Source organism: Euprymna scolopes, chromosome 45, assembly GCF_053919585.1.
Source record: "Euprymna scolopes isolate OS-2025 chromosome 45, ASM5391958v1, whole genome shotgun sequence".
Taxonomy (NCBI): domain Eukaryota; kingdom Metazoa; phylum Mollusca; class Cephalopoda; order Sepiida; family Sepiolidae; genus Euprymna; species Euprymna scolopes.
In genome coordinates this window covers 31,563,980-31,588,533 of record NC_136526.1, presented here as the reverse complement: position 1 = coordinate 31,588,533, position 24,554 = coordinate 31,563,980, and the positions used below count along the sequence as shown (strand labels likewise).

Genomic DNA, 24,554 nt, shown 5'->3' with positions numbered 1-24,554 from the left:
ATTTCATTCATGGATTTTGACCACTCACAGCTCCATGGATCAACAACTTTTCCATTTTTTTTAAATCTCTTAAAGAAATACATGAATTCTTGATTTAATATATGGACATTTTTATTTAGCGACTGGAATTTTTTTTTAATATCGAAAAAAAAAAACATTGGATAAAATATGAAAAAATGTTGTCATCAGCCAATATTAAGTGAATTATGTAAACATAAAATAAGTTTCCACACACAAAAAAAAACGTGGTTTTTGAAATAAAAAAGTTTTAAAATTTGAACTTTACAGGTAAATTTCTAAAAAAACACATTTTTTGTTTTAAATTTGAATATTTTATTTATTGATCTTTTATATTCAATTTGTGATGTATAAAATTTTGGTGAGTCAATTAATTATATGAATTTTAATAGACATTTCAAAATGGATGGTGGTGAATTTGACAAAAAACGTTTGTCTAAAGTATTAAATTTGGTTTATTGGAAAGAGCACAAAATTTTACATTGACCCTTAAAATATCGTAAAAATTGAACCATTAGAAAAATTTTGATAGATTGTTAAAGTTTAAAAATTGAGAAAAATTTAACTTGTAAATTTCAATTGATCTCATTACGTAAAAAAATGGCGTCATTGAAAGCGCGCGTCGCCCGCGCCTGTAATTTGTAAACACTGTTTTATAAATAATAAAAATAATATTTTTATTATTTTTAAAACAACTCTAATAGTTTATTTGGGAAGTATATTCCATAAAGAAAAAAAAAAAACACTTTAATAAGAGAAATTACGAGTATTTTATATTTTGTTCGCAGTTTCGTGTTAGGGATGTCAAAAATTCCCAAAAAATTCTGGTACACCTAACGATTCTCTCTTTGTAAATTAATAGGTGATACTGGTTGGCTTCTGTTATGTCTGAAGTGCTACTTACATATACAAGATTTACATCATTGTTTCCCTCTTCCTATCTTGTGGTTAATTCCTCTTCCTGTCTAGCGGTTTATCCATATTTTTATGTGTTCTTCATTGTTTACAGTTTTTTTATTTTGATTAAAAGCTGCTGTCTCTTAATAGTGAGGTGCTCCGGCCCCATAACCAGCAGACGTAATTGACAACTTAAAAAAAACAGTACAAAATATTTAACTATTTTGTCACAGTTTAGTTCAAACGTCAGAATGTTTATAAAAATCAAAGATACTCAAGTTCCTTGAGTAATCATTCAAGTTCAAGTTTTATCCCTTCTGGAAAATGCTGACTCACATACTTCAAACAATAAGTGTGGCGTGACCACCTCAGGGAGCGATACAGCTCCCCATTTGAGTAGATTGAGACCCCCCTAAACACTGAGTAAGGCCGGGTAATTATGCTGATATTGCCTGTTAAGCATTATTGAGTGGCCGGTCAGCAGCAGGTAACCTAGTTGAAAGGATGAATTTAATGTTTTTGTAAAGCAGATATATAATTTTATTGTTTGAGAAAAAATGACGAGAGATATTTGAATAACCCCAGCTCAAGGATGTCTAGCTTTTTTAGAACATGAGGTTTGAGTTGTGGTCCCAGATCTGCAGCACTATGAAGGTTTGCACACACACAAGGAACCGGGAATTCCCTGGTTCGACTTTTATCTGGGGAACAGCCTCTCTTACCCCATCACCTTCCAATATAAGCAAATGCACCAAAATTAGCAGATTGAAGCAGAATCACAAGGAAAGAACACTCACCCAAGAGAATGCTACCCACCCACTTCCGTCATCACCACCATCGTGGAGAATAAGATTTCAGATGTTTTCTGGTGTAATCGAACTGAACAATTGTATATATGTAAAACACTTATAATTTTGTGAATTAACTTTTTGTAGACTAGAAACCAGCTGCGTTTGTTTTGTTTTTTTGTCCTGCATGAGAAGCTAATTAATTTTCAGCAGATGCCGGCATCAGGAATCGACAACGTGGTCTGAGACACAGAAGAATCTTGTAAAGAGCTCCCGGGAGAGGACGATCAAGACCATTGCAGTTTTGACGGGGTCAGAGGCCACATCTGCTGATCTGCGATGGGGGACTTTACATAAGGTTCTTCACCAACATTCACATATAACTTGCAGTTTACAACAAAAAAGTTTTACTTGAGTATTAAAACAACAAAACTCCTAAAAAATAAAGATTTTCTCCAATCTGTTTCTTATTTTGATGAATATGAAAATACGAGCTGCACATTTAACAAATAGTCTATGTGTTGTGTCTGTTTGCCATTTTTATCTGCAATTTACTTTCTATTCTCTTTTAAAGTAACTTTCCATTTTGTATATATATTTACAATTATATGCAGAATAGACAGTTGTTTTCTAACTTAAAATATGAAAAATATGTGGCCAAATATTTTGCACTTTTGTCCACAAAGTGTGTTCAAATCTCAATGATTTTATTAATATGAACCTGATTATGTCACGAGAAAATGATTGTTGTTTTATAACAAATTTTCTGTTGGATTTGATCTATTTTATATATAAACAAATTAATCTAAAATGTTACATTTATGTATTTTGGACATAAACGAATATATAAGTGACATAAATACAGAACTTAGTTATTTAACAAGATTACAACATACAATACTAGATAGAATATTACATAATTTAATTTTTAAATAAAATGAAAGTTTTTATAAACTTCATCTATAACTACTGTAACTGTTTGCCAGGGAACAATAACCAAGAATCTTGTGAAATTATTTAATATACAAATTGCAAATAAAATTACATATTATGTTTCTGAATCTTTGAATTGAGAATAAACATAACCCTTTATTTAATTCACAATGCATGTTTTCCATCACATATGGTAAGATTCTTCAGTAATTCACTATTATATTCTGACATGACAAACCAGAATATAAAAGTGACATAAATACTACTAATAATAATTTAACAAGATTACAAAATCGCATGATATTTTCAATCTTAGATAAATATTATGTTATGTATGATCGTGAAATTCATCAAATATACAAATTAAAAAGAAAATGATTTATTATGTTTCTTCATTTGTGAAATGATAGTTGATAATGTTATTTCTTGAACTTGGGAATCTGTACAAAATTTCAAACTAAATCCTTTAATTCATGAGAATAGCATTCTTTTATTCCATGTGTGTAATTTTCAGTTAACTCATGAAAATGAATCAGTAAAAACGAAAAGTGATTGTCATTTTATTTTGTTTCCTTTTTTGTCTCTCACTACTAAGATATTTTCCTCAAATCATATATTACAAATATATAACAGGAAGATATTATTTCAATTTATGATCGTTTCTTTCTCCATGAATAAATTTTACGAATTTAATTCATGAATTAGTCCAGTATGTTTTTTAATACAAATAACCATAACAAATTTCAGTTTCGCTTTTCTTCCATCAATGCACATTCGTTTTATGTTCAGAAGTTCATAAATGGTTAATCAACTGCACTAAAGAGATGCTTAAATGTATCATCAAAGATATTGTTTCTTCGTAAAGGAAGGACGATTTACTTCACAATAAAACAGTTTCTTTTGTTTTTAACTTTTATTATCAGTACAGAATTTCAAACATAACCCTTTATTTAATTCACGAGAGTAGCATGCTTGTTTTCAATCCCAAATGATCAGGTAAGATTCTTCAGTAATTCACTATTATATTCTTAGTATTTCTTGCTCTAAATATTTAACTTCCAATTTCCAGAAAACTTAAAACAGAATTTTACTTAGTACTTTGTCCGTTACACTAGTGGTTCTTGCATCAAATCCTAGTAAGCATTTTTGACATTGTTAACATTATAAAGAATCATTTGTGGAAGTAAATTGAAAATAAAAACAAACAAAAATGATATCCGTGTCATATAATAAAAATACATAACAAGAATATATTCATTCATTATATGATCGCTTATTTAAATTATGTTCTGCTTAAATCAAACATGACTGCCAAATAATATAATCACAAGCAAAATATCGTATGAAATACTTCAAAGGCTGAATCAAATTTTCACCACGCATAAATTTTATCAACATAATTTATTAGTCAACTAATTTTTAAAGTGTGAAAACACCTTTAGAGAAGACTTCAATTCTTTTTTTATTGCATTGTTTATATCTATTATATTTCAGTGAGTATAACATGTCACACATACATTTCAGTTTCCAAATTTAATGAAGAATCTGACTGTTTAATCACCTGCAATAAAGATGTGTTTAAATGTGATGGAAAAGATATTTTTGCATCATAAGAGCTACAAAATTTACAATAATGCACTCTCTCTTTTTTAAATATCATCAGTTTCTTTCTCTCTTTTATGTGTCCGTTTATGTTGCAACATATTTTGTTTCTGTGTAAAAGAATGGTCACACACATTGCAAGAATATGGTTTCTCTCCAGTATGTGTTAGCATGTGTCGTAGCATATGATGTTTCCTTGTAAAAGAAGAGCCACACACTTCACAAATATATGGTTTCTCTCCAGTATGTGTTTTCATGTGTTGTTTTCTACTATTTTTCCGTGAAAAAGAAAAGCCACATATGTCACAAGCATATGGTTTCTCTCCAGTATGCCTTCGCATATGTTGCAACATGCTTTGTTTCTGTGTAAAAGAAGAGCCACATATTTCACAAGAATATGGTTTTTCTCCTGTATGTGTTCGCCCATGTTCCACCAAGCATTTTTTCCATGTAAAAGAAGAACCACATATATCACAAGAATATGGTTTCTCTCTAGTATGTGTTCGCATATGTTGCAGCATGTTTTGTTTCGTTGTAAAAGAAGAGTTGCAAACTTCACAGGAATATGGTTTATCTCCAGAATGAATCCGCATATGTTGCAACATACTTTGCTTCTCTCTAAAAGAAGAACCACATATTTCACAAGAATATGGTTTCTCTCCCGTATGCCTTCGCATATGTTGTATCATATGTTGTTTCTGTGTAAAAGAAGAGCCACATATTTTGCAGGAATATGGTTTCTCTCCAGTATGAGTTCGCACATGTGTCAACATACCTTGTTTCCGTGTAAAAGAAGAACCACATACTTCACAAGAATATGGTTTCTCTCCTGTATGCATTCGCATATGTTGCAACATACTTTGTTTCTGTGTAAAAGACAAGTCACAAATTTCACACGAATATGGTTTTTCTCCTGTATGCGTTCGCACATGTTCCACCATACTTTGTTTCCGTGTAAACAAAGAGCCACACACTTCACAAGAATAAGGTTTCTCCCCAGTATGTGTTCGCATATGTGTCAACATGTTTTGTTTCGTCGTAAAAGAAGAACCACATACTTCACAAGAATATGGTTTCTCTCCAGTATGTGTCCGCATATGAATAGCCAAATAATGTTTATTCGTATAAAAAGAACCACACACTTCACAAGAATAGGAATCCCTTCCAGCATTAAACTTCGAATTTATTTTCATTGCCAAATATAGATATTTTATATTACATCAGTAGTTTGTGAAATTATGCACATTTTTCTCTAATTTATAATAGATTAGAAACTAAATGAAAAAGTTATGAGTTCATTAAACATATGTAAACTTACTGCATTGAGTGCATGCATTTGTGAAAATAATTTTAGCTAGTGTTCTATCAAATAAGACTAATATAGGAACTAATTTATAGTTGAAAAAAAGATATTTTGTATAACATATTTTCATAAAATCGGCGAAAAATAAACATTTATACTGTTCACAATAGTAGACAATTTTCATAAAAATTACAAATTGAAAAATAGATTTTGTAAGACATTCCAAATTTAAAGTCACCATGAAAATGTACATCCATTCAAATCCAATGATACTCCTTTTGCCCATGAATGAATGATATCCTGCAAAATTAAAAATAATGAATTTCAAGAAAATATATTAATTTTATACATATTTTTGCAAAATTAAAACAATGAAAAATATTCTTAAGTGCACTGTCATATTTCATAAATATATATTTATGTATAGTCGTTTAAAAAAGATCAAAGTTTTAATTTAATTAGGCAATTCTCTATTAAATAAGTTTTTGTGTAAAAACATTCAGTACTTCAATTGGACTCGTTGTCTCATCTTATTTAAGATTGAAGGAGTATTTAAATGCAATCATAAAGTTGAAATACTTTTCCTGACGAATATTACAAACTATTTCAGTGACTCTAGAAGTGTAAGCCATTTTTAGTTTCAGAACAGTTTCAGATGGTTCGCTGTTACACACAAGTCCTGGGAGGTGACTTGTTTGTAGTAGACAGTTCCACAGAACAAAATATTCTTACCGTGTCAAGACGGAAAAGAACATGTGAAATTGCTCCAGAAAAGGTTTAATATTTATGAAGCAATTCTGGTTTCTGATTGGTTGGTAGCAGAACGTGAATTAATTTGATTCGTCAGTTCTTAGCAGCATCGTTTATAAATGGAATCGTCCGACTGTGTGGGATCATACCCCATTATAACACCAGAATATTGCAACATCCTCCCTATTTCTTTATAATGGGGAAGTCCTTTGTGTTTGTTCTGCTCAAAAATAAATATATATTTTTATATTCACTTAGACATAACAAAAATTAGAAATCATTTGGATCTTAGAATTTTAGCATTTAAAAAGACACCATTTTTAATTGTGTTCAAATGTCAAAAAGGAAAATTACAAAGAGTTTTTTTTTTAAGCAAAAGTATTAGTTACGCATTAGTAGGTTAAAGTGTTAATACAAATTAAATGGATACAGTTTAACGTGTTGTCCGGGACTAATTTTTTTTTTGATATATAGAAATCTATATACATACAGGGCAGTGAAAAAAAATTATTCAGTCGAATTCCCCAACAAGTTTTGAGAAAAAACGTTGTAACTTTATCCTTGTTGCAGGTTTCGTAAATACATCAGCGATATTTTGTTCTGATGATATGTAATTCAAAATAATGGATTTCTTTTTTATCTCGTTTTTTTATGAAATGGTATTTTATATCTATATGCTTAGATCTTTGGTTGATTATCGTGTTCTGTGCTAAGACTATACTGGCTTGATTATCACAATTAATTACTATGGGGCTTTTAATTAATTCTGGCTCTAAAATAGTTTCTAGGATATTTTTAAAGTAGAGTGCTTCCTGGGTCGTGTATGTGATCGCGATAAATTCTGCTTCACACGTAGAGAGAGATACAATCTGTTGCTTTTTAGATTTCCATGAAATAATAGGCCCATTTTCTGAGAGTCTGAAACAATATCCAGATACACTCTTGCGATCTTCGTTATTTGCCCAGTCTGAATCCGAAAACCTTTCTAATTTTAGGGGATTTCTTGATTTTCTAAATACTTACTTCTGTTCTTTAGTTCCTTTTAAATAACGCAGGACTTGTTTAGCTCTGTTTACATCCTTCATTGTCGATCGTGATAATTTTTGTGACAGTTTTGTTACTGTATAGCATATGTCGAGCCTGGTTGCAGTCATTAAATATATAAGACTACCTATAATTTCGCGATATTGTGTGTCATTTATTATTTCAAATTCTGTGTGTATATTTTTATTAATATCATTTTTGACCGGTGTAGAGCATTTCTTGCACTCTCCCATTCCAAATTTTAATAGTATTTTGTCGATGTATCTCGATTGAGTCATCGTAACAAGTCCTTTACTTTGACTAAATTCTATCCTCAGAAACCAGGATATTTTGCCAAGATCGGTCATTTTGAATCTTTTACTTAATTTGTTCTTAACATCAGTTAACATTATGTCACAATTTGATGCGATTAAAATATCATCGACCCACAAAACCAAAATCAGTAGTTTATCGTCTTTGTGTTGGGTATATAAACAGGGGTCTACAGCGCATTGTCTAAATTGTTGTTTAATAATATAATCATGAAATACTGTTCCAACACTGAGCACTGCGTTAGACCATATAATGACTTGTTAAGTCGCCACACGCTATTTTTATTTTTCATTATAAGTCCCTCTGGAGGGGGTAATATAAATTTCATAATCTATTGGGGCATTCAAATAAGCATTTTTTACGTCCATTTGATGGATGTTTAGGTCATATTGTGATGCGACTTGCAGTAAAATTCTGATTATCATTAGGTTTGTTGTCGGTGAAAATGTAGAAAAGTATTCTATACCGTAAATCTGAGAGTACCCTTTAGCAACAAATCTAGCTTTGTACTGTTCTACGCCTGATGCGGCACTCTTTTTTGTAAAGACCCATCTGGTAGAAATAACATGTTTATCTCTTGGGAGAGGCATGACCATATAGGTATCATTTTCGGTTAAGGCATCTATTTCTTTTTTCATGGCAATTTTCCATTCTTCACAATGTTCTGAATTAATTGCTTCGTTGAAGCTTTTTGGCGCATTTTCCATTGAATAGCAATAGTTGATTTGATAATCGATTCATCGACCACAAAAAAATCGTATCCAATAAATATACCTCTGTCGGCTTTAATATTCAATTTACTCTTTTTCTCCATATATGCGAAGCAAGTTGAACCAAATATATGCATTCTGCTTAAATTTGTTTTTTTACCGCAGAAAGATTCATATGGAGTTTTAGATAGTGTTTTGTTAAAACACTTGTTGCGTATATAGGCTGCCGCCATAAGTGCATATGTCCAGAGGTTTTTAGGGAGTTTTGATTCAATGAGTAGGCATCTTGCCATTTCAAAAAGTGTCCGCCACGCACGTTCAGCAGTCCCGTTTTGGTGTGGCAATCTGGGAGCTGATGTTTCATGCCTGATATAATGGTTTATTAGTAAAATTTCATAATCTTTATTGGTGAATTCTGTACCGTTATCAGAGCGAATACACTTAATTTCACCGTAGGGGGCTATGTCGGCTAGATATTTCTAAGTTGCTAGCAGGGTATCAGATTTGTTCTTTAAAAAGTAAACCATTATTAAACCTGAATGGTCATCTACAAAATTCAACACATATCTATAATGTTCTCTGGCCATCGGTTCTACGAGACCATTCAAGTCACAATGCACCATTGATAGGATTTTTTTTGCCTTTTTGTCTGGTATCTTGTTTTGATAGTTTGTCATTTTCCCTTGCGTACAGACGTCACAGTTGAAGTTTTTTGATGTTTGTATTTGCATTACATCAACTACAGTCGCCAACTTTTTGATATCAGGAATATTGCAGTGTCCAAGAATTTTATGCCATGTCTGTAGATCATGGCAGGCAGTTTTTGATGGGACTATGCTATTTAAATAATATAGTCTTCCATTTTCTTTAATGTCGAATACAGTTCCATTCGGGTATACCAGTTTTGATTTATTGGGGCTAAAGTTTATATTTGCACCTTGTTTTGTGGCAGCTTGTACAGAAAATATATTTTGTTTAAATTTTGGGATTAGAAGAGCGTTTTCTAGAATACAGAAACACAGTTCACCTTTATTGTTCTTTAGTGAGATTTTCGCATTGCCTCTTTTTAAAACGATATCATTGACTCCCATCAGCTAGTTCAAAATGATTTTGTGGCTTAAAGTTGGGATCAAAATTGATAAAATCAGATTCCTTTGTAATCACAAGTGCCGTGGCCGCACAATCAACAAGAAAATTATTATTGTTTGTTGAAGCATTAAATGTACACGAAAATAAAAATGTATGTTCGCTAACAGAGCTCTCTATATTTTTAATGTAGTCGCCATTTTGAGTCCTGTATCTACATTGGAAACTCTTGTGATTATGTCGTCCACAATTATAGCAAATAATTTTTGTACTTTTCTTAGGAAAAAACTTGCGTTTTTTATTCCTGGCATGGGTATAATTCGATTTTGGTGCTTTTATGTGTGTATTTTTAAATTTCATGATATTTGTGGATTCGTTTTTTTCTGTGATCACTTTTTTCAGTTTCTTCATAACTTCTGAGTGCTACCTTGAATTGGCTAAATGTCATGGGTTTTTCTTTTGGGTTATCACGGTGGTAAATGGCTTGAAATCACTCGGTAATCCCTTAAGGACCATGGAAATTAACAGACTGTCACTTATAACTTTACCAGACATTTTTAAAGAATTTGCAGTTGTCTCGGCTCTTATAATATAATCAGTAATAGTTTCGGCTTCCATTCGTTTTAGAGAGGCCAGTTCAGTGTATTAAAAAATAATTTTGGGTTTTCCTTTCGATAAATAATGCTCTCTCAATATGTTTAATGCTTTGCAGCCGTCGTTCAGGGCTTCTCTCATTACCAGTGATAGACTTCGGTCATCTAAACACTGTATTAATTCCGCAAAGACAGTTGCGTTCTTTTCAATGAAGTCGAGGTCGTTTCTATTTTCAGGTTGTGTTTGTAGTACTTTGTGTAGCTTTTGGATTCGTAGATATCCTAGAAATTTAACTTGCCACAATTCGAATTTTGATTCGGATCCATCGAAATAAAGACGCACGCTGGGCCCATAATCTCTAGAAGTGTAAGCCATTTTTTAGTTTCAGAACAGTTTCAGACGGTTCGCTATTACACATAAGTCCTGGGAGGTGACTTGTTTGTAGTAGACAGTTCCACAGAGCAAAATATTCTTACCGTGTCGAGATGGAAAAGAACATGTGAAATTGCTCCAGAAAAGGTTTAATATTTATGAAGCAATTCTGGTTTCTGATTGGTTGGTAGCAGAACGTGAATTAATTTGATTTGTCAGTTCTTAGCAGCATCCTTTATAAATAGAAAACTTATAAAAACGATTAGTAGTGTAGAACCAAGCTAATTTAATATTGGATGACTTTAGAAAACTGAGTTCATGTGTCAGTTAAGCTTGATGAAGAGTTTCGAATATCTGATACTCATGCATTTGGTGTCTTCATGATTTGACTGTAGTTAAGTGAGAAAAAGAGGCGGAGATCTATTCACAATATTCATTTTTTGCCACATACTGAGTAAGAGTATATACTGGATTTAGAAAACTGAACACTTCAGGTCATAACTCTTGATGGTGAAATGCAGACGTGTATAGTTGGGATATGAAAGGATGTATTCATTAAGGCTCTAATAATGGTGGAATATGCGAGTTGATTTTGGTCCTGAATAAAAATAAATGCAAAGAAATCTCCTAAGAGAGTAGCTACCTCTGACTCAGAAGCATCTAATTTCCTGATGATCCAGTAATAAAGTAGAACCAAATGTTTTCTGTGTTATCATGTACTAGAACCACAACCTGCATGTTGATGCATATAATGTTGGCATTGAATTTTGCATCAGAAAAATAAAGTGCAAGATATTGACGAGGATCAACTTCTACACTGCTAGATCTATGATCTGCTTCTATTTAAGTGGTTAGATTAAAGGTTCACTTTGGATCTATTAAACCATTGTTTAGAATATCAGTCAATTGGTTCAAGAAATCCATTCCCAAACTAATCTTTGGAAACGTCTTTACTTATGAACATAAAGAATAATGTAGATTTGAATGATGAGGTCTATTATGGATGTTGCCTCATATCCAGACAACCAAATCAGGAAGACAAACTCATCATATGTCAGCACGAGATATGAAAGTGTCATATATATTCTCTAGTAGTTTTTATCATCATATTTTTTATATGTCAATGGAAACGATCAACAGAGTATCACAAGAGAGTAAGTAGATTCATGCAGAGGTTGTTAGAGGCAATTAGGAGTGATGCAGAATTTGTGTTATAGATACATGTCACTGGATGAGGGGATTTTGTTAACTATTCTGCACTTTCACCTAAGAAGTTAATAAAAAAGATATCATGAAACTTGAATATAACTTGAAAATACTCCTTGAAAAAATAGCATGATAACATAATTGCATAAGCACCCAAATAAATGTTACCAAAGGCAAGATAAGTTACTCTTCTACCTAGTTATGTTTTTATTTAAAGTAAGTATCGTTGAGCATTACACAAGCACAAGAAAACTAGCGACATGATATTTCCTGTCTTCTAAATCCAAACAATGACTTAAATATAAAAAATACTGATTAAAGAATAATCCAGATTTGAATGTGATTTTGCAAATGATGAGGTCTATTATGGATGTTGCCTCATATCCAGACAACCAAATCAGCAAGACAAACTCATCATATGTCAGCACGATATATGAAAGTGTCATATATATTCTCTAGTTGATGCAGAATCTCTGTTATAGATACATGTCACTGGAGGAGGGCATTTTGTTAACTATTCACATACATACAACATACCATGCCTTCATGGTTTGCCCACAGTTAAGTGAGAAAAAGTGATGAAGATTATTCACAACATTTCTATATTCATACTTAATTCATTCTTAGTGCTCCTGCCACAATTTGAGTAAGTGAATAAATAAACCAACTCTACAGGTCATAACTCATAACTCTTGATGGTGAAATGCAGACATGTATAGTTGGGATATGAAAGGGATGTAGTCATTCAAGCTCTAATAATGCTGGCATATGCGATTTAGTTTGGGTCCTGAATAAAAAGAAATGCAAAGAAAGCTCCTGAGAGAGAACATACCTCTGTGTCAGAAGCATCTAATTTCCTGATGATCCAGTAATAATGTAGAACCAATAAACTATTTTAGTTACAAATATTACTTCACAAATATATAAAATAGATTAGTAGTGCAGATCCCAGCCAATTTAATATTGAATTGATTTAGAAAGCTGAGTTCATGTGTCAGTGAAGCTTGATGAAATGTTTTCACTATCTGATACGCATGCATATAGCATATAATACATTCATAGTTTGCCCACAATTAAGTATGGAAAAAGTGATGTTGACTTATTCACAACATTTCTATATTCATAGTTAATTCATTCTTAGTGCTCCTGCCACAGAGTAAGTAAGAGAATATGTTGGACTTAGTATAAACCAACTCTTCAGGTCATAATGAGAGTATCTACCTTATTTTTGCGTCAGAAAATACAGTGCAAGACAATGAACTACTACACTGCTAGATTTTTGATGTGTCTATATTTAAGTGGTTGGATTAAAGAGTCATCTTTGGATCTATGAATCCATTGCTTACCACATCAGTATGTATCAAGGGTGGCATTTGGTTTAAAAAATCTACTTCAAAACTAATTTATAGACACTTCTTTATATATGAAGACAAAGAATAATCGAGGTTTGTTTATTGTATAAATACATGCAGGTCGATGGTAAAAAAATAGCAATAGGTATTTATAGTGGTATTTGATCTGAATGTGAGTTTGCAAATGATGAGGCTTCTTATTGATGTTGCCTCATAGCCAGACAACCAAATTAAGAATGCAACCTCTGCATATGTCCGCAACATTTATCACATTTTTTTTATTATTTGCCTGTATTGAGAATCTTTGAATTTGACTATTTCTTATTTGCAAGCAAGTTTCTTTTATGTTTTATTAAGCAAAGAAAGGTGTTCTCCATGAAAATTCAATATCCCTCTGTCTCTGTAATCCTACTAATGGAGACGATCAGCAGAGTATCACGAGAGAATAGCAAAGAGATTCATGCAGATGTTGCAGGCAATTAGGAGTGAGGCAGAATGTGTTATAGATATGTGTCATTGCCATTTAAACAGCAACCACTTTGAAATTACATTGAAGGCATTGCCAGGGCCGCTGCACGAAAGGTGGGCTCTCTCTACCATGCTAGACAACTACTCACACCCGAAAGTATCCTGTACCTCTATAGGGCCACCATTCGCCCATGTATGGAGTATTGCTGTCACATTTGGGCTGGTGCATCTGCGTCTTTCGCTCCTTAACAAGGTTCAAAAGAGAGTTGCCAATCTGATAGGCCCTGAACTGGCATCTAAGCTTCAGCCTCTGTCCCCTCGACGAAATGTTGCATCCCTCTGCCTGTTCTACAAGTATTTTAGTGGTAAATGCTCTGACGAACTGCAATCACTTGTGCCCCCATGACGTGAGCACCCTTGACAAACCCGACAGGCTGCTAAATCCCACCCCCACACTGTAGAGATCCCTAGATGTAAAAGATCTTTCTACTCCAATAGTTTCTTCCCCAGAACCGCTAGACTTTGGAATTCCATTCCATGTCCCTGCTTCCCCAACAGTACTGACGTGCAGAAGTTCAAGTGTAACGTGAACCGACATCTTGCTGCTCGAATCCCTACATAGTACCCCAGTAGTTGTTGCCCCTGATACACCAAAGTGGCAATGTGCCTTGTTTGGGGTGAAAATGTAATAAAAAAATTTTTTTAAATGTTATGGACAAAGGACTTCTAAAAGTTTGCTGCAACTATCAGAAACATGGATTTGAAATCTACAATTGCATTCTGTTTATAGTGTGTTTCCATTAATCCTGTGCAGAATAGATGAAAAAATTAGAAAACTAGAATTCTAAAATTAGTGGCAAAGTTTGGTATATGTGTTCAGCAATATTGGAGTGTTCACTACCTTACCAATGTCGATTAAGAATTTGGTTTTATGTGTACCTAAATAATAATATAATAGAGAGCCATTCCCTCTCAAGAATCCTAACCAACAAACGCACAAGAATTTAACATGAGTTATCCAGAGATCAATAAAAAGAATTATCTAACATGAGACATGTCCTCACTAGCTTATCTATTTTAAATAATTATTTTATTTACTTATCATATTTGTGGATAAAAACTTCTCAGAAAATTTTTTAGATAAATAATAACATGCTTCATCTATAAATATAAAAGCGAAAATGTGTGTATGTATATATGTATGTTCGCTTTTTGTGTATGTCCGAGAAAGGCTTTTTTCCAAGAAGCGATCGGTTGACTCACTTCTCCAAACTTTTTATATCATGTCTAAATCATAATATCTATGACTTAACGGGGGTCGCCTGTCTATTTAATTTGCTCAACTTTGAAAAGATAAATATTCAACATTTTTCGATCGCCACATGTGCATTAAGCTTTTTTGTATAATAAAAGCAAAACTAATTCTGGCGGCATTTTTCCAGAAACGTCTGAAAGCAATCAGCTTGATCAATGTGGAGTTTCTCCTTATATCAGACAATTGCTATTCAATTTGGACAATCCCTTTTTATGGGGAGCTGGTTTTCCCCACAACATCTTTGGGATACAAAAAAAAATATAATAATTCTGCCCCGCAGGAAATAAAACACTGCTCCGCAGTTGACCTCATTAAGTACAGGCACCTGCCAAGTTTTAATACTTAAATAAATTCAAACATGTTTCCGTTACTATTTTGTGGTGGTGCAGTGGTTAATGTCGCACTTTTTTTCAATTTTTATTTCCAACTTCGACTCAAGGGTTTGTGTTCGATTCTTCATACTTACCTACCAAAACTTTTTTCTTATTGTAACGCCCCCCCATGACACAAACACCTGGGTGTTTTGATTTACTTAAAACCACACACACCTCCAAACACTCGGGCAACGCCGGGTACCCCCCGCTAGTATAATCTAACCCTACAATATTTTATTTAGAAATTTAAAATAGCAAGTTGGCTGAAAAAATAATAGAACTTTTTTAAGATATTTCCTTGCTGCAAAATCAAATTACTGTAATGTTAATTTTTGTTTGAGAAATACTAATGTAATTACCATCAGTAGCTGTCACCTGAATTCTCCAAAGCACAACAAATCTTTTGCTGAGTCTTCTACACTGGTCACAAAATAATTGCCTTTGTAGTACTAATGGAAAGAGCAGATTTGCGTGATCAGTAGCCATAAACTCTTCTCCCAGGCATTAGTAAAATCTTTGAATTGTAAATCAATCACCACTTTATTACTTCTAATGTTCTTTCTAAAGAAAAGTAGGCATTTAAGTAAACCTATTCTACTAGAGATGTCCTATTAGTTATATATTCATTTGGCAGGACAAGTGAAACTAGAATAACAGAGCTTGATATACCCACAGTTGTGATAAGTCTCACACACATGTAATCTCAATAAAATTAATTTGTACAGCATTATGTGAGAATTATTTATTATATTTAGATCCTTCTTAGACAAAAAAGATCCAGGTTGTGTTTTCTTGCAATACATCTAAACAAAATTAAATCAATTTCTACAAACACAAAACTCCTTTCCTTTAATATTTATGGAAACAATTTTAACCAACACTTACAATGTTTACATAATACTCTGTTATTAAAACTCCTCGGGCTGACATTCAGAGGTAACGTGAAGGTATTGCCATGTTTGTGTCAAGAAAGGTGAGCTTTTTCTACAATGTTAGAAAACTTTTCACACCAGCCAGTATCCTATATGTTCAAAGCCACTGTTTGCCATGCATGAACAAATGTTATAACTTATGGGCCAGTGTATCAACCACTCTTCTCTTTCTCTCTTTGACAGTATCCTAAAAAGAACCCTTAATCTAATCGATTTGAAGCCTTTCAGTTACAATGGTGAAAGGTTTCTAAATTTTTATGAGATTTAAGATTTACTATAAGGCTTGAAATTAAACAAGAAAAGATACTGAAGAAAACAGAAGACTTAGCACAAAACTGAAATTTAAAATAATGAATCACCAACAACTAAAATTATTTTCAATCACCAAATTATTTATATGCTTTAACTTAAAAAAATTGGGTTCTTTCTTTGCACACAATTATGCTTTGAAAAAGACAATTAGTTAGAAATAAAAAAGGGACAATCAAAGTTATTGCCTCTTTTAAGACAACCTTCCCTTTCAAAACCTTGTTATGGGAGGGGGGTTCTCGTTATGGTTAATTCTAATATCTAACCAAATTCAATATCATTTTTGAAAATTTATTATATAAAAGCGAAAATGTGTGTGTGTGTGTGTGTGTGATTGCTTTTTGTGTGCTTTTTTTGTATGTCTGGCAAATGCTTTTTTCGGGGTTGTACTGGGGGGGGCTCATCAATTCTTACAACTTTTTATATACTCCCTAGATTATAATATCTCTGATTTACAAAACGAGATTGTGTCTATCTTTTATTTGAGGGACTGTTATACGCTATTTTCGTGCTATTTCCTGCTCTCCACATGTTTGTTTGTCTTTTCTGTATAAAAAACGAAACTAAATCTGGAGCAAATGCGCCTGGCACTCATGTCAGGGACATCCAGAAAGCTAGGAGTGTTGATCAATGCGGGGAAAACCCGTCATATCAGACAATTGTTATTCATTTGGACAATCACCTTTTTATGGGGAGCTAGTTTTCCCCCATCATCTTGGGAAAACAAATATGCCGAAACTGGTTTGCAGCCAAAGTTAAGTGCGTGATTTCATTCCCCTACGGCGTGATGTTTGACCTCATTAAATTTATGCACCTGCGTGAACTCATTCACTTAACTTTTTAATCGTTTAATTTCAACCATTCTCATTTCTGCTGCCCTCGTAGCATTGCGGTAAGTTATCAGGCTATCACTTTCTTTTCTGCGTTCACTTCAAGGCTCTGGGTTTCAGCCTACCGGCCTACCAAAACTTTTTATTTTTTCCTTCTCCCTACACACACACACACACACACACACCGATAAACACCTGGGCAATACCGGGCATCCTCGCTCGTCTCCAAAAAATATGTTCTTGACAAAAAAAACGTATTTATGCAGCATATGAATCATCCTATTTTTCAGAGTTTCAAGTTCAACTCAATTTTTATGGTATCCTTTGGGTGCTTCGTTACTGTAGCAAAATTCAAAACTTGAAATATTGAATTTCAAATAAAACCAATATTATCTACAGTATGGTCATGTCACAGAATAGACATATCCAAAAATTATGAAAAACGATCAGATAAAAATTAATTATGAAAGAAAATGTTTTTTGAAGAAATTAGCAATTTTACCTTCAGGTTAATCAAAAAGCACTCATATTAGCATTGTAGGTAACATATTTTTGAATACTACAAAAAAAACAATATTATATATGTTATTTTCTTAATATGAAAAATTACAAAGAAAACATGCAAAATATGTTCATTTTGAATTATTTTTGAAAAGAAAAAAATGGTTTATGAGTTATACGTTATATTTATTTTGTTATTTGTTATTTGCATGGATTTTAATAAACCCTTCTTTAACAATAAAAGCTATGAGTTATTTCCCTTTGTTTACATCACATATAACAGGTGAAAAAAGAAACATGGCCGAAACCAGTTTTTTCATTGAATAATGGAAATTCCTATTTAATGTAATATTTCATAAATATTTAACTAATTGTAACATGACAACTAGGTATCTAACATTAATTATTGTTGAAATTGACAAAAAAAGTAAGTAGTTGCTTTTTAATGAAAACTAAATTCTTCGGCTGTCGAATTTCACTACAATAACAAAGACCTACCATCTTTTGTTTATTAAATCGTTAGATGAAAGTAGAAAATTAAAAAAACATCTATATTAAAACATTGGCTTCTAATTTATAACGTTAACATTTCAGTATGGTTCGTATTGTGCATAAGAAGCAATAAAAGTAAGTAAATGTTACCTTACACTACACTAGACACCGGCCACTCTAATTTGTTTTTTTATGTTCCGAGGCTGATGACAAAGAAATCTGATAATCCACCCCGTCGCAAATTTACTGTTTGAACCCCTGGTCCTTGGGACTATTTTACACCATTTCACTGCCTTCAGTAGTGTTTGCTTACATGTTTTCGCGTGCGAACGCTCACAGTGAAATTACTTATCACATTGCAGAGGAACCTTTAGCGGACATTTGAAATAAGAAGAAAGTTAAAAAAAAAAAATTGTATGTGTTATGCAATTTTTAATGCTTTTTAATTAATCTAAAAGATTATCTTTTCACATTTTTATGTTTTTCGTTCTTTTTTGGGGGTTATTCAATTATAGAACTTGTGTAGTTTAACAGGTGCTTCTACAGTTTAATTATTTAACCGTTTTTCCGTAAATAATGCGGCAACATTTACTGAGTAGATTACCATTTAACATTTCACAAAAATTCTGCTTACATTAGGGAGGGTGCAGGGTGGTAGTGTGGCGGCCGCAGCCCCCATGACAACACTACCTCTGCAGTTTTAAAAGCAATTGTAATTAATTAAAAAAAAGTACAAAAATAAATCAATCTTAACTATGTACGAGCAAAAATGGGCAGATAAAGATAGAGGGAGCTAGTTTTAAAAGCCGATTTATCATAATTTTTTTGTAGGTTTCCGACTACTTTCTGATTGTATTTGAAAGATTAGAAACTAAAGTTAATTTCGTAAAGGAAAAAAATATTTGTATACGTTAAAAAAAAATGAAAAATGTTTTCACGGTGAGCATGCAAATTCAGCTTAATTTTGAAGCTAAATAAATTCATTGTAAAAAAATCCTTTAAAAGATAAATAGTTTTCTGGGTCTATTTCAAAGATAATTAGTAAAGTAAAGCCCTACGTTATTGAATTAAATAAAAAAACAAACACCTTGTTTGTGCAAAAATAACTTAATTAGCTCTCAAAAAGCAAATAATTCTACGGTGCTCCAAAAACTGTAAAACACAATTATACGAAAGCCCAAAATTATAGCCAATCGATACCCTGTTTCAAAATGAAGTCATGATAGTAAAAGGAGGTAGGGGTGTCAGATTTCTTCCCCCTCCTCTAGACATGCATCCGTACATTCCTATTCTGAACGTTTGTATAAACTTTTACCATTTTTAAATTTAATTATTCTTTATATTCCCGTTTTTAAATTATTATTTTTTTAATTATTGTTTGAGATTATATAAAAATTATGTTACGCCGAAAGTTTCACATTCTTGCGAGCAAGGAAATTATTAAAATCTTATATATAAAAATCATGCGAAATCTGGAATTTAAAAAATAAAGTAGAAATATTTTTGCTATTATAATTTTTTTGTAAAAACATTAAATAAGCAATGCTTCATTTAATGGTAACATCGATAGTTCGAAAAATTCATTTTTCTTCGAGTTATATTGAATTCATTCATACGGATTTGAGGGCTTTTTTCGTAATGTTCCTGTAAAAATTATTTTTTTTATTGTTACAAATTACGATGCTTTATTTATATATATATAAAAAAGCAAAAAGAAATTCTTGCGTTTTTTTTATTTACTACTGAAAACCATAACTTTAGTAAAGGTGTTTTTTGTTTAAACGAAATCATACATTTCCTCTAACATTTAAAAAATAAATAATTAGTTCATTATATTCCGCGATCATTATTCTATAAATATTGAAAATTTAATTAAAATTCGTTAATTTCCTGATTTTTTGGTGAAATTTTAAGTAAAGGGAGGGGTAAAAATGTTTATACATTTTGAGCATCGGCATTCATTTTGCCCGTGCCTAAAACGGTTTCCTTCCTTGAAATGTTCATTTATTTCTATATCTAAAGCAAAAGCTTTAATGGTTCAGACGTGCACTTGTAAGAAAAAAAGAACACATAAAAGCAACCAAATTCAAGAAATACTTACCTTTTGTTTGCGAAATTGCTTTCAAGAAAGAAACGATTAAAAACTATTCGAATTTGACTGTCGAAAGTCTAAATTTAAGATGGCGGAAGGAAAAACTAGTTCGCAGAAAATATAATCCGAACTAATTTAAATGCATTATTGTGAAACATTATTATTTTATTTGTCGCAATAGTTTAAAGGTGACAAAATTAAATATGACATGGCCGAGGAGTAAAATATTATGTTGACCGATTCAGTCATTCCATTCACTGAGACTAGCCATATTTCCTCCCAAGAAAGTGTCCCGGAATTACCTGTGTGCCTTAAATATTTGACCCTGTCAATTTTTTTTTTTTAACATATATAAACTCTATTAAAATCTGAAAAGTGTTTTTTTTGTTGTTTTTTTTAAATATGTTCACTTACAGAAAAAATAATTGTGAAATTATTGTTTTTCATATAAAAAGGTACTTGTACAGTTTAATCAAGACATTAAAAAAATGAAAATATCGAAAAAAAAGTTTATGTTGTACTTATCCGTTATGGAATGAAGTTCCTCGAAGAAAAATTTTACATAATTTCATCAAGTAGTCTTTTTTTTTCCTTTTTTTTTTTTTTTTTTTTGTTTTTTACAGCGAAAAAACAATTTGTTATGATATCGAGCAAAAGGTTCGATTTTTTACGAACAAAAGCTAATATTAAAGATGGGGAGGGAATGTCGACGCTTTAAATCTCCCCGTGGCGTGTTCTAAAAATCCAAATAAAAATTTAAAAATTCAAAGATGTCTGCCTTCAACGTGCTGTTATAAAAACGTATTTTTCCGCGGTAAAAAACAAAAAAACTATTCGATCAAATTAATAGAATTTTTTTTATTTATTTATTTATTTATTTATTTTTTTATTGAGATCTTCACTTCAAAACGGATACGTACAATGGATCAAGTAAAGAATAGATACCTTGTAGCAGACGACGCCGCCTGGCGGTGACAAGCGCACAATTCAACTAACACCGGTGATTCAACCTTGACATTGGCACAAGATGCACATGGCGGCGGGTGTTTGTAAACACGTCAAATAGCAAACATGCTCGAATATTCGCCAACAATTTTTTTTTTTTTAATATATTTACAAAACTTTTGAAGATTTAAAAGAAAAAGTATATATTTACAAAACAGTTTTTTAAAGTAAGTAACAAAACGAACGTATTTAAATAAAAGATATTTAAATAAATGGGTGTCTTTCTGTTTCGGATTTTTTCGACCCAGATTAATATTTATGTACCGTGTGTTTTTTTTTTTTGTTTTTTTTTTTTTTAGGGGGTGGGGTTCTATATGCGTTTTTAAGACAATTTATTATTTTTTTTATTACATTTTCACCCCAAACAAGGCGCATTGCCACTTTGGTGTAGGAAGATACTATCAGGGGCAACAACTACTTGGGGTACTATGTTGGGATTTGGGCAGCAAGATGTCGGTTCACGTTACACTTGAACTTCTGCATGTCAGTACAGTTGGGGAAGCACTAAGCAGTGGCCTGGGCTGGAATTCCAGAGTTTAATTATTCTTTTAAACATTACCTTCAGGGCAATTAATATATTTTTTAAAATAATATTTTTAAATATTAAATTTTGAATATTCGCTAGCAAGATTTAAAAAAAAAAAAAGAGATATTTAAATAGATCAGTGTCTTTCTGGGTGCGTTTTTAATATATTTACAGAACTTTTTAATAACTGTTTTATTCATTTTATCAAAGAAAAATAGAACTTTTATGGACTGTTTTTCAAACATCGAAATTTTAAAATTAAAGTTAGTTTTATTAAAAAAAAAAGACGAGGTGTTTTGTTTTCAATTAAATTATAAACTTTATTTGAACTTTCAACAAACTTTTACCTTATAGATATTTTATAATAATTTTTTAAAAATATATTTAACAAAATGTGTTTTTTTTAAATCATTTCATTGTTGAATAAAATTTAAAAGTGATAAATGGCGAAACAAAATATCTCGAAAAAACAAAACACCTCGTCTTTTATTTATTTGTTTTTTAAATAAAACTTTAATTTTAAAATTTCGATGTTTGAAAAACAGTCCATAATATATATTTCATTATAAAAGTTCTATTTTTGTTTGATAAAAAGAATAAAACAGTCAATAAATACAAAAATAAATAATAATAATAAAAAAAACCCAGTCCATTAAGTTCAAATAAAGACTGAATAAAACTTATTAAAAAAGGTTCATTCTATACGGGTTTGGACATTTTTTTTTCTGTGTACGTTTTTAATACAATTCAATATTTATTTACAGTGCGATGTATGTCGGTGGTTAGTGAAAAGGACTGAAGGAGAAATAATTATAGGCCGAGGCAATTTTTATGCATAATAAAATCACAAGTATAAACAATCGAGATTTTAAAATATATTTTATTCACATATCTTTTTATAACTTTTATTTTTATAAAGATGAATTCTAGATAGACATCTTTGGTACTGGTCGCGATTTGAGTTCCCTGCCGAACACCATAAAAAAACACTGACTTCTCCCTACGCATGAGCAAAGGACATGTTTTAGTTGCCATAGTATAGGCACCGCCAAAACTGGGCGGGGGGGGGGGGCAGGTCAGTACTTTTTGACGGACCGTCTTTTTAAAAATCTACTAAAAATCAGATCAATACGAAATGTTCAGCGATTATTAAGAGAAGAATGAACTTTATAACAGTGTACTTATTTTTCATAAACGATTGCTTACAAAACCCCCCCTTGTTTTGAAGTGGGAACAAATATGCTTAAATAATAATCTGAAACTGAACAAAACATATTGTGTTGTTGTAAGGGACAGAATTATAGATTAAAAAAAAAAATTGTTTGCATACCTTATTTTGACGTCTGAATATCAGAACTTCGATTGTGTTTAATTATCCCGCTTTTGAGTTTTGAAGTGTGAAATTCGGTGAATATGTTAAGTAAAATAATTAATTTAAGTTAAGCAAAACAAAACAAAATTTTTTTTAATATTTATACGAAAAAAGCCATTTTAAAATTTTTGATAAATAAATTAACAATTTTTTTTTAGCGAGCCGAATAATGCATGACCATTATTAAACAGGGCATGCTTTGAATAATCGATACAAAAAAAATCGATAAATATTGTGCCCTTTGTGTTAAAAATATAATTATTTTTTCGATCAAGTTTGGAAACGTTTGCTGCCTTTCGACTACGGTGGACCAAACGCGCTGAAATAATTTTTGTTTAATTCTGCTTTAAATTTTGGGGAGCCTGGCCCCCACACACATACACATTAAAAACCAAACTCATACAAATGGTCACCCATCTGGTACTGGCCAGCCTCAGCTTAATAATACATAGAAATTTTCGTCACTGAAAAATAAGTGTTTTTGGCCTGTTTGGTCTTCCATAGTTTTCTTCTTATCAAACGAAAACGTAAGCAGAGTCGATCTGAACTCTACGTTGACGCGAAATATCTGGTTACCTATATGAATAAGTGGAATTATTTGAAATTCAGGTACTTATATTATAATATTTTTGCATATTCTCTTAGAAAATCATCCTAAATCTTAGTTAGACAATAAATAAATAAATTAATTCTTTCAAAAACCTTTTTTTTTTTTTTAATATTTTAGTACGTTTTTTGTGCAAGACAAAAAATGTCAATTGTTAACTTTTGGGGAAAATTTAACATTTAAAATTGAATTAAAAATAGTAGAAAAAGTTTTACATTATTCTGTTTTCTATATGATAAAATTCAGGGTTTTATCTTTCTGGAAAAAAAAAAGTTACTCAGAAATAATGGATTTTAATAAATGTAATTTAGTTTTAAAAAGCAACAACAACTTGATTTTGCGGCCATTTTTGGCGGTGCCTACCATAGTAACTAAACGATCATGAATTTTTATCGACTTTTTATAAGTTTTACTGTTTATGAATATTGAAATAAAAGAAATTACTACACATTTATTAATAATATCTCACTTTTATCGCCTTTGTTTTTAATCACTTTTATCGACTTTTTTTTTTTTACTGTTTTACTGTTTATGTGTCACTTTTATCGACTTTTTCTTTTCTTTTTTAAATAGCATTTTACGTTTTTACTGTTTATGAATATTTAAAGAAAAATAATTACTAAACATTTATTAATAAAAAAATGGGCGCTAGTGCACTTTGCACTTATGATCCGCGCTATAGTTTAAATCGTATTTCTAAGTTTAATTAAAGTTTAATGTTTTTTTTTTATTCAATTGTAAGGTTAAAGTAGAGAATAGGTACA

At 31.5% G+C, this 24,554-nt stretch overlaps 1 long non-coding RNA gene across 1 annotated transcript in view; it reads right to left on the bottom strand.

Annotated features, from left to right (window-relative positions):
• Nucleotides 1-482: 482 nt before the first annotated feature.
• Nucleotides 483-24,554, bottom strand: part of LOC145269360 (uncharacterized) — a 96,752-nt gene continuing 72,680 nt past the window's right edge. Inside the window, exon 3 of the long non-coding RNA XR_013865006.1 lies at nucleotides 483-5,841. This is a non-coding gene — a long non-coding RNA (uncharacterized LOC145269360). The remainder of the gene's footprint in view (nucleotides 5,842-24,554) is intronic.